The 12,248-nt window shown below is 42.1% G+C and overlaps 1 protein-coding gene and 1 pseudogene across 1 annotated transcript in view; both read right to left on the reverse strand.

Moving 5' to 3' along the window:
• Positions 1-560: 560 nt before the first annotated feature.
• The window catches only part of clmpb (CXADR like membrane protein b), a 113,869-nt gene continuing 102,181 nt past the window's right edge, over positions 561-12,248 (reverse strand). The window contains exon 8 of the transcript XR_015867206.1: positions 561-681. The gene's annotated coding sequence lies outside the window, so the exon portion shown is untranslated. The remainder of the gene's footprint in view (positions 682-12,248) is intronic.
• On the reverse strand, positions 2,705-4,336 carry LOC148416323 (uncharacterized; annotated as a pseudogene).

Raw genomic sequence — 12,248 nt, forward strand, 5'->3', positions numbered from 1 at the left:
TTGGTCAGAAATACATAAATATAAAAGGAAATTGAAATACTGCAGTTCCACCCAGGGTAATCTGAAAACTTGGATAACTATACAGGCCTTTCTTTACAAAAGCCAAGCATTTTAACAGTCTTATGATGCGAAAACAAAGCAAATAAATGAAGGTGGTCTTATTGTGAGCATGTCAAAAGAAGTGTACAAACTATGAACATGAAAAAAATATATATACTTTTTGGGTAGAAAGGAAGGAAAATTACTAACACAAAGAGCAGCAATTCAGCCAGCATCTTGCAAGCTTAAGTGAATTACTGTACAGTACTGTAACATAATGCTTAGAATTTTAATCTCCTTAACTTCAAATATATACCAAGCATGGTTGAGGTTGGTTCTGGTCAGTTCTGCAAGAAATAACAAGAAGAATGAATGCATGAGAAAGCATACAATACAATACAAAACGCATACAAACGACACCATACTATTTCAAATCCGCTGATGCTCACTGAACTGAGCATTACATGCTGATAGATTTCGCCTCCAAATTTTGGTACAGCATTTACAAAATCCATCCATCCATTCATTTTCTTCCACCTATCCGGGGTCGGGTGGCGGGGGCAACAACCTCAGCAGGGAAGCCCAGACTTCCCTTTCCCCAGCCACTTCATTCAGCTCCGCCAGTAGGATCCCAAGGCGTTCCTGTAATAAAGTGCTGTCATGAACAATTATTCATGTATGATTATTCATGTGCAATAATAACTGATTTGTATTATTCACAATCAGCTGGTTTGACGATCAACTGGTTTGGTCTCATTGAGTGATCGATTGGTTATGCCTGCTGGACAGGAAGAACGCGGGGACTCACGGCCAGATGCCTCATTCTCGCTCAAGCCAAGAAAGAGGAGGCATCTGTGTCTGTGTGATCATTATTTAATTCCTATCCAGGTATGAATATTATTGAAAACATTTGTTAGCATGAAAAGGCATTGACAGAAGAGGAAGAAAAAGTTTGTTGTGAATTATAGTGATGTTTTGAGTGATTAGAATCACTTTCTGCACTTGCCGCCATGTGGGTCAAAATCGCCCTTGGCGACCAAAACGGGTGGAGTTCATTACGATGGGAAGTTGCACCATTCTCTTTTCGTGAACTGACATTTTGTGAATAGAAAGTGGAAGTCAGGTTAGATGTTCAAGATTCATGTTTATCTGTTTAAATATTGTTCCTGTAAAAATGCAGTTTAGTTTTGCTTGTGGATTCTTTGAACTAAAGTTTGTTTTGTAACAATTGTATATATCTAGTGGATAAAAGTTGGATTCTCACTCGAGCCACGAAAGAGGAGACATCTGTGTCTGTGTGTTCATTCATTTCATTCCTATCCAGGCTGTAACATTTCCAGGCCAGCCGAGAGACATAGTCCCTCCAGCGTGTCCGGATATGCCCAGAACACCTCACCAGGGAAGCTTCCGGGAGGCATCCTGACCAGATGCCCGAACCACCTCAACTTGCTTCTTTCAATGTGGAGGAGCAGCGGCTCGACACCGAGTCCCTCCCGGATGACCGAGCTCCTCACCTTATCTCTAAGGGAGAGCCCGAACAACCTGCGGGGGAAACTCATTTGGGCCGCTTGTATCCAGGATCTCGTTCTTTCGGTCACAACCCACAGTTTGTGACCATAGGTGAGGGCAGGAACAAAGATCGACCGGTAAATAGAGAGCTCTGGTCTTCGGCTCAGTTCTCTCTTCGCCACGACAGACTGGTACAGAGTCCGCATTACCACAGACACTGCACCAATCCGCCTGTCAATCCTAACCTCACTCAAGACCTCAAGATACTTGAACTCCTCCACTTGGGGCAGGACCTCCTCCAATATTTTCCGACTGAGGACCATGGTCTCAGATTTGGAGGTACTGATCTTCAACCCAGCTGCTTCACACTCGTCTGTGAACTGCTTCATCGAAAGTTGGAGGTCACGGTCTAAAGAAGCCAACAGCACCACATCGTCTGCAAATAGCAGAGATGCAATGCTGAGACACCCAAATGGAACTCCCTCAACGCTTCGGCTGCGCCTAGAAATTATGTCCATAAAAGTAATGAACAGAATTAGTGATGAAGGGCAGCCTTGGCGGAGTCCAACCCCCACTGGAAACGGATTCGACTTACTGCCAGCAATTCGTACCAAACTCTGACATTGATAGTACAGGGATCCGAGTCGGTACTCCATACTCCTGAAGCACCCCCCACAGAACTCCCCGAAGGGACACGGTCAAATGCCTTCTCCAAATCCACATAACACATGTAGACTGGATGGGCGAACTCCCATGCACCCTTGAAGATTCTGCCGAGGGTGTAGAGCTGGTCCACTGTTCCATGGCCGGGACAAAAACCACATTGCTCCTGAATCTGAGGTTCGACTTTCAGACGAACCCTCCTCTCCAGCACCCCTGAATAGACTTTACCGGGGAAGCTGAGGAGTTTTATCCCTTTGTAGTTGGAGCACACACTCCAATCCCCCTTCTTAAAAAGGGGGACCACCACCCCAGTCTGCCAATCTATGTGTGCTGTCCCCGATGTCCATGCGATGTTGCAGAGGCGCGTCAGCCAGGACAGCCCTTCAATATCCAGAGCCTTTAGAAACTCCGGGCGAATTTCATCCACCCCGGGGGACTTGCCACCAAAGAGTTTATTGATTACCTCGGTGACTTCGGCCCCAGGGATGGGAGATCACACCTCGGAGCCTCCAGATTCTGCTTCCTCAAGGGAAGATGTGTTGGTGGAATTGAGGAGGTCTTCGAAGTATTCTGACCACTGGTTCACAACGTCCCGAGTCGATGTCAGCAGCGCCCGATCCCCACTATACACAGTGTTGATGGTGCACTGCTTTCCCCTCCTGAGACGCCAGATGGTTGACCAGAATTTCCTCAAAGCTGTCTGGAAGTCGTTTTCCATAGCTTCACCGAACTCTTCCCACACCCGTGTTTTTGCCTCGGCGACCGCCGAAACCGCACACCGCTTGGCCAGTCGGTACCTGTCAGCTGCTTTTCGAGTCCTACAGGCCAAAAATGCCTGATAGGACTCCATCAGCTTGACAGCATCCCTTCCCGCTGGTGTCCACCAGCGGTTTGGGGATTGCTGCCACGACAGGCATCGACCACCTTACGGCCGCAACTCTGATCAGCCGCCTTGACAATGGAGGCGCGGAACATGGTCCACTCGGACTCAATGTCCTTTGCCTCCCCCGGGACGTGGGGCAAATTGTGCCAGAGGTGGGTGTTCAATCTCTTTCTGACAGGGGACTCTGCCAGACCTTCCCAGCAGACCCTCATGATACGTTTGGGCCTGCCAGGTCTGACCGGCATCCTCCCCCAACATCGGAGCCAGCACACCACCAGGTGGTGATCAGTTGACAGCTCCGCCCCTCTCTTCACCCGAGTGTCCAGAACATGCTGCCGCAAGTCCGGTGATACGATCACAAAGTCGATCATCAAACTGCGGCCTAGTGAGTCCTGGTGCCAAGTGCACACATGGACACCCCTACGTTTGAATGTGGTGTTCATTATTGACAATTTGTGACGAGCACCGAAGTCCAATAACAAAACACTACTCGGGTTCGGGGGTGCCGACCCAATCACACCCCTCCAGGTCTCACTGTCATTGCCCACATGAGCATTGAAGTCCCCCAGCAGAACGAGGGAGTCCCCAGAGGGAGCACTCTACAGCACACCCTCCAAGGACTCCAAAACGGGTGGGTACTCAGAACTGTTGTTTGGTGCATAAGCACAAACAATGGTCAGGACCCTTTCCCCCCACCCGAAAGATGAGGGAGGCTACCCTCTTGTCCTCTAGGGTAAACTCCAATGTACAGGCGCCGAGCTGGGGGGCAATAAGTATGCCCACCCCTGCTTTGCGCCTCTCACTGCAGGCAACTGCAGAGTGGAAAAGAGTCCAACCCCTCTCGAGAGGACTGGTACCAGAGCCCAAGCTGTGTGTGGGGGCGAGTCCGACTATATCTAGTTGGAACTTCTAGGGCTCACACACCAACTCAGGCTCCTTCCCCTGCCAGAGAGGTGTAATACCATGCCCCAAGAGCTAACTTCTGTCGCCGTGGATTGGAGCGCCAAGGCTCCCGCCTCTGGCTGCCTACCAGCTCACACTGCATCCGAGCCCTATAGCCCCTCCCACAGGTGGTGAACCCATGGGAAAGGGAACTCATGTAGCCTCTTCGGGCTGAGCCCGGCCGAACCCCATGGGTGCAGGCTCGGCCATCCTGCGCTCACCAGCAAGCCCCACCTCCAGGCCTGGCTCCAGAGTGGGGCCCCGGTGATATGCGTCCGAGCAAGGGAAACGTGATTCCATTATTTTTACTCATCATTAAGGGTCGATGGTGATTTACAAAATATGTTTTCAATTATTTTGGATTTACAAAGCCCTACAGTATGTGGGTTTAAAATCGCTTGGCAGTTATTTGCAACCATACTAACAGTTGACACACGGATATATGCATATGGGCAGACACAACCATTATATATGGTTAATGGTGAAATTATGACTTGATAACAGTATTATAAACTATAAAATAGTATTTTATAACAGCTACCATTTACAAAGCTGGCTAAAGTGTAATCAAACACTATCCACAAGAAATTGTCATAATGCAGCTGGCAGCAAATAATTGCATTGCAGCATATGCATGCATTTATAGGTGTCTATGTGTGTCTTTATGTTGTTGTTGTCACACATGGCCAGTCATGTGAAACAATAGTGTCCTGGAGCAGAGAGTATATGAATATAATCTGCTCTTGAATGTAATGTTGTTTAAAGAACTTTCTGCATTAAAAATAGTATAAAGAAAACATGTTTTTGTGGTAATACTGCTTTAAATGAACATATAGACTTGGGGCGGCCCAAATGTGCTAGGAGTGGGGTCAATGAGATATTTGGTAGACTGACAAAGCTTGGCGCAGGTAGGCTAAGTCTGTCCGCCTTTTGGATGTCAACACACCTAGATTTATGCAGTTTTAAGAGGCTCCTCTCCATCCCTTCAAATGTGCACCTGACCCGCATAGAATGTCTAGATGCGGCAGAAGGTGGAATGACACCGAACTCCACCAGTGAAGCAGATTTACTCAAAAAGTCAAAGCACGACATCCGCGCCGTGAAGTGTGCACTTGGACACTGCTTTACAGCTTGATTTATATGTCTCCTCCAATATATATAACCACAGAGCCTCTCCCATCCTACACATACTATATACACACTAACACACATGCGCACACACGCACACACACACACGCACACACCCACCCACACATTAACAAACCATCAAAGTTGTGCTGTGGCCAGGAGTGGTTTGAAGAATACAGGTCTATAAATATATAATAACATGTAATAAATAATGGTTTAAAATATATTATTTACTTTATTATGATTCAGAGGGATCCCATGTGTTTTTGTACGAGTGGAATATGATGTCAACAGTCGGCCAGAGCCACGTTTTTTATTTTTTTAAGGGGGGGCAGGGAGTGATACTTTCCAACACCAGCGGAGGTACTGGTGGGGTTTGCTCCAATGAAGACAGAATCCCTCTTCCCTTTTAAATTCAGTCAAGAGCTCTGCATGCAGCAGATCTGCATGCACAAAGTAAAAGGAACTGCATAAAGATCATTGCAGATGATGTCAAGTTCGCCACTGTGAATGGGGACTTGAGCTGAAATGGGATACATTTTCAGGCCTTGATTAAATTCACAGCAATTTAGTAAAAATGCATCATTTTTACCTATAATAGTGAATCAATCTTAAGTAACTTTAACTGCAATCACACATTCACGTCCTTATAAATGTTTATAACAGTGTTTTGATTACTATTTAGCAAGGGCATGGTTTACAAAATTGAAAATCACGTAATTTTCAAAACTTATTTTCAGTCACACTTAAAAAGTGTCAATGTACAGGTATTTGTTTTTCAGTATATCTTTTAACCATGTATTTCTATCGATGGATTATATGCATTTACACACGGCAGCTGCGTATGTTGTAAGCTAAATATTAACTTAGTATATTTGTGTGTTGTATATTCCTCATTACAGCTACATTTATGAAGGCAGTTGTTTGATGCTCAATGTGTGTGTGTGTGTATTTTATAATGAACGGTGATTGGTGGGCAGCTGTCTTTTGCCACACTAATTTTATGTCAGGCATGCTGTTGGGCACCTAAGCGGGTCCTGGGAGAGGACGTGTTGAGCTCGTTAGCAAAGTTTGGATGAGAGTTACTGTTGTGTGCTTATACATTGGAACAGTCGGTGTTTTAGAGAAAATAAAGAAATAATAACACATGAACATTACCAAGTGGACTGAGGGAGGAGATGTGTTCGCGGAGTAGATTTAGTCAAGATTAAAGCCGCACTGTTCCTCCATCCATGTTTTAAACTTTGCAGTTTGTCAATCCGCTTTTCAAAACATTTTAAGTCAATCCGCTTTTCAAAACATTTTAAGTGTTTTGAAACACTTTTGTTTGTTGCCCAAGAGAACAAAATTAACATTTTACTGCATCATCTGTCACATACACTACAAGAAAAAAGGAAGGTATTGCTGAGCTTAATTTACTAGATAATGCCTTCTTTTGGATTGAAAAACTATCTTACATTTCCTGGCTAAGAGCTAATAACAGTGAGATTCCCATTTTGAGTTCACTGATTACTTGAATGGAAAGGCATCCCAAAATGCTTTTCTTGTTTATGTGCAAGCGATTTATTCCATCAAATCATATTAAAATCAAAATCAAAATAAAACAAAGATCCCTTGATACTTAATTCTAAACATTGCTTTTTACTAAGGTCCGTACAATGCATGTGCGGAGCAAAATTCTGTACAGTATGCAGTAGTGTTTATGAAACCGTGACTTCCCAGGCATGCTGGCTCCTTTCAATGAATAGAAAGTGTTGCTCAGTGCTTATATACTTTAAAGAGACTTTATCTCTTAGTAGTAGCTGCTGCATACCCTGCTGCATATGCTCTGAACTCAATAGACCTTATATAATTGTAGTAAACCAGTGAGCCGGAGCTTGTTTCAGTTGATCATGTTCATCGTTCATGTTCGTACTACTTCACTGCTTCATTGCGACCAAGTCAGTTGACTGCTTTGGGTCAACAAGCGGAGCTTTCAAACCTTGGCAAAACGTAGATATATTTAAGATGGCTGAAACACCTCATTGTCTACTGTACACATATTTGTTGTTTGACATTGCCGTTTTGGACATTTTGAGTGATGGAGCCATCCAGGAAACATTGGTGTTTGGGAGCAATATCATATGAGGACATTGAATAAAGTAAAGTACATTCACTTTCTGCGTTCATTCAATAAGGACGCATTTGGATGAGGTCACTGCTAAGCGCACTCTCGGACTCATCATAGTTGTCCCTGTGGGAACATGGTTAGGAGCTGGAAAAAAGATGCACAATATCAACGATAATCATAACAGTGGTAGCACGTAGCATTAAAAACTTTGCTGAATCAGGTAAGACTTTTCAGACATATATTTGGGCAGTAGGCAGCATCTATTTATTATACAAATGGGAACCCAGATACAATACTTTCTTATTAGAAAGCAACATGGCCTGAGGCCTTCTACTGTGCAAAAATTGCTGTTCCTCAATTATATTTATATATATATGTATAAAAAAAACTGAATATACTAAGCACAATATCAATTATGAAACACTCTCTAAACCAAGGATAATCCCAAATAAAATATGAATGGAAAACAAGATTTTAAAGCTTTATTTTCATTTTATCATTGCTGCTTCATGAGTCTAATTTATACTAAGGTATACAAATAACCAATTAAAAAAACTGTTGCATTACAGCCATTTGACTCATTACCACCTTATAAATTGCCATGTTAATGACAGTGTTGGGAGTGATAAAAATAATGTAATTACTATAGTGCATTACTTTTTGCTGTAACGCAGTAGTGAAATACATTAATACACGCAAAATTAGTAATAGTTTACTCGTTACAAATGAGATCAACACAATGCATTAAAATACGTTTTTAACCTGAAAGTGGTGTTCTTTTCTCTAAATTCGCCAAAAACACAGTGAGATTGGCGAAATGTTTACTCTAAGTTATTGGTGCTTACTACAGCAGAGATGAGGACGGCAGCAGCAGAAGACAAGTGGAATATGGACAATACGTACACAAGATGGACATATGCCCATTACTTTCAGTTTGTCAGAGATAAAGACAGGAAGATTACAATAGTTAGGTGCACTTTGTGCGCAATACCTAATGAGCTGTCCACTTCACGAAACAGCACCAGTAAATTGACAAAACATTTCGAGTGGAGACATAGTAACGTGAAGTTAGTGATATATATATATATATATATATATATAAATAAAAAAAACTTGTAAAGGATTGAGAGTGGAGATAAAACAAAGCAGGCAAAATCATTTTCTTTTTAAGGAATACCGCTACGACCTCAAGAGGTTAGGAGACTGGTGGCAGAGAATGTCGTGTGTAGAAGATATGCTGCCGCTTTCCACAGTGGACTCGCCAGTATTTCAAAACCTTGTCAGCAACATCCCTGTCTTGCAGCAACTAGCAATAATGACAAGGTGAACCAATTTTCACTGAACAATTGCTATTAATAACAGTCTATAAATAGTTCTGGTTAAAGATGAAGCATACAAAAACTCGTGTTAAACACAATAACGATGATGTAGGCTAGCTGCTAACGTTAGCCCCACCAAAACCATCTATTTTTGAAACCTCTGTCCCTAACCTAGCCGGCCGAACTTGTATTTGAATATTAACATTGAAATTGGGGGATGCACTGTTTCTGCCTAAAGCATTAAAAATGAATCTATGCTTTCAAGCTTGTCTTTTTGGGCGTCTGTCAAAATGAGCGGTTTTATTTGTCATTATTTTTTAAACACACATATTGATTGTTTAGATTTTTGCTTTTTGAGGGGGACTTTGAAATTAGATGATGGGAGGAAAGAAAGCAAAAATTGAACAGAAGAGGGAAGAATTTTCTTGAGTAAAAATGAGAATTACGAAAGACTCAATTAAAATAGACAACCATTCACACAAGATTTTGAGGAAATGCTTTGAAAGATTTAACACATTACAAGCTATTTGTAAAGTTGTAATACCCAAAAGAAGACAGTAAAAGTCCAAATAGGTAGTCGTTGAATATTTTATTTGCAAATGAAAGAGTATTAACCCATAGGTCGTAAAAATATACATTTTTAATATTGTGATATATACATGGATTGTTTTGTCATCAATCAAAGATAACTGCATGGTTACTCAAACCTGAGCAACTGCATAAATAAAATGGGTGATGGCCAAAGGAAACAAAAGTGTCTCGCATGTCCCCGTAAGTAACGCTGTGCCAAGCATGCCTGCCCCTGACGGATACGCTATGTTGTCGAGGAGAAACAGCTGACCGCACACATTCCACACCGACCCATGATGAGTGCAGCACACACAAAAGTGCAAAGTACATAGATGAAAACTAAAAAAGACAAAAAGAAAGCATGATAAACTTTTCTGTGAATATATTTACAATTGTAGATTTATTTCTTTTAATTCCTCATCCAAATACAGGTATGATACATAACAGCAACGCATTCTCATTCCTTAGCTCAGTTTCTAATGACATGCAGGTCCCTTCAAATTCCTTTTCCAGGGTGACTTCAGCACCGTCCATCATTTTGGGGGAAAACGCGCCACATTCCGAGGCCAAAAGTCTGAACATCGTTTCGCTCTGCCCTCAAGTCAGAAACGTAAAAACATTGTGGCTATCACACAACACAAGTTAACCTAACACTTGAGTGTTGATGATACAATAATACACAAACACTTTCTATGCCATTGAGTCTATAGAATACTGTTGTAAAAGATGATACAGAGTGTGTGTGTTGCCTTTTCCACCCTACAGAGCTAATGGAAATCTGTTAAAAGAAAGCGGTGCACGTAAGAGGATGAAGTCAGGAATCTGCCACCTGAGTCAAAGCGCTTGGAGGAGTTTGAACAGCTGGAAGACTTGCATTCCTTCTTCCTCCTCCACGGTTGCTGTCACTATTGTGACTTTCATCGGCAGCGGAGGGAATTTCAATGCTGAGAGCTTAGGCTTGATATCAATCGCATTTAGAGAAGCTCCTCCTGATTCTCAGCGCTACGGTGCGCTGACAGACTCCCGTGACAGCCAACGTCTTGGAGGATACACTATTGTTGAACAGGCACTCTGAGAGTGCCTGCGTCTTGTTACTATCTGTATGGTGGCATTGCTATTTCTATTAGTTAATCCTAATGGCCCACATTCAATCCATCAAACTACAGAAATGAGTGCGAGCAACCTGTGTGCTTGTGGAAATGCAGCTGAATGGACACAAGTATCGGGACACAACGCATCTATAGAAAAGCAGGGAGTAGTTAGAGCAATTTCTAGTATTCTGGTAAAATCTACAGTATGCATCATTCTGTAAAGTCTGAAGAATTTGTTAAGGTCTTTTTTTTTCATCCACAACAAAAAAAAAACATCTAATAATGTTTGTATGGGCCTTGCTTTGATCTCTGACCATTCCTCAAAGTGTTCCCACCTAAGGTTGAGGAAATGAATTTTCCAAAATATATGAGATCAGCTTAAGAATTATTTCTGCAGTCCACAAGGGGAAACTATCAGGATTCCTGTCAGATACTCTTATCACGCTACAAAAGGTGAAAAACATTTTCCATTGAACAGCGTCTATCGTATATTAGTCTATAATGTACAGTCTATAATGTACTGTACCTAACTCATATGCGTACACTTTGAGATTTGACCTCAGTAGTTTCAAATCAGACATTTCCTATTTTTAAGCAGTGTGAAATGCAGCATCATCTTCAAAGCAATCTAAAAGTCTAGCCCAACCGTAGTATTTAAGGAATCAAAAAAGAAGTAAGCTTTGTTCCAACACTTTTTTCCGCATGCAAACTCCTTAACCCCTGGGTGTTTTTTTTTTTTTTTTTTTTTTTACTGTCCTGGCCTTACTACCACCCAACTTGGGCTAATGTTGAACGGGTTATAACAATGTCAAATATAAATATATTTTTACTTTCAATGTTGTTCAGTGGCATCAACCCTTTTCATATATATATATATATATATATATATATATATATATATATATATATATATATATATATATATATATATGTCCACTCCATTTATCTGTTTTCTACAGCCGCTTATCCCCACAGGGGTCGCAGGCTTGCTGGCGCCTATCTCAGCTGGCTTCTGGCAGTAGGGAGGGGACACCCTGAACTGGTTGCCAGCCAATCACAGGGCACAGAGAGACGAACGACCAATCACGCGCCCAATCACACCTAAGGACAATTTAGTATGTTCAATTCACCTGCCATGCATGTTTTTGGGGAGTGGGAGGAAGCCGGAATGCCAGGAGAGAACCCACGCGGGCTCGGGGAGAACATGCAAACGCCACACAGGAAGGCCGGAGCCAGGTGGTTTTGAACCGGGACCTTTGAACTCTGAGGTGGACGTGCTATTCACTGCGCCACCAAGGTACCCAATATATATATATATATATATATATATATATATATATATATATATATATATATATATATATATATATATATATATATATATATATATATATATATATAAGGTTGTTTCCTTTCGAAGAATTTTCATTTCATGTGATAAAAAAAAAAAACGACGGGAACAAACAGCTATAATGTTAGGTGTTGCATGAAATAAAACGCTTCCCTGCAGCATTCTTGGATCGAAGCCTTTTGTCAACTTCAAGTCCCACAATACCTAGCAAGAACTTTGCATTACGGGAGTCAGGCTAAGCCACTCAATGGTTATTGAAAGGCTTTTAAATGTCATGAGTTGTCTGCGAGCCCCCCACCCCCAGTCCAGTTGTTTTGGGGGGTCTACACAAACATTTTTAATGCACCCTGTTTGCGAGTTACCGGTGAAAGGATTAATGCAAAAATTGGGGGAAATGCAAGATAAAACATCAGGTTTTCAATATGTCCAAAATTGACACACTGTCAAATTTTGAATGGCAGTAATTGAGCCTGACATGGACTAATTTTGACGTCTGCAAGGTGTACCTCTCATCCTTCCGCTTGCAATCATTTAGACAGGATGGCAGTAAGGGCATATTGAAAGCTTTTCCTTTGATATCGCACGTCAAAAAAATCTGGAAGCCCAAGTTGGGTCAAAATTTCCCCCAGGGGTTAATACATTA

The sequence above is a fragment of the Hippichthys cyanospilos genome, chromosome 11 (genome assembly GCF_059441005.1).
Source record: "Hippichthys cyanospilos isolate Australia breed blue-spotted pipefish chromosome 11, RoL_Hcya_1.0, whole genome shotgun sequence".
Classification (NCBI taxonomy): domain Eukaryota; kingdom Metazoa; phylum Chordata; class Actinopteri; order Syngnathiformes; family Syngnathidae; genus Hippichthys; species Hippichthys cyanospilos.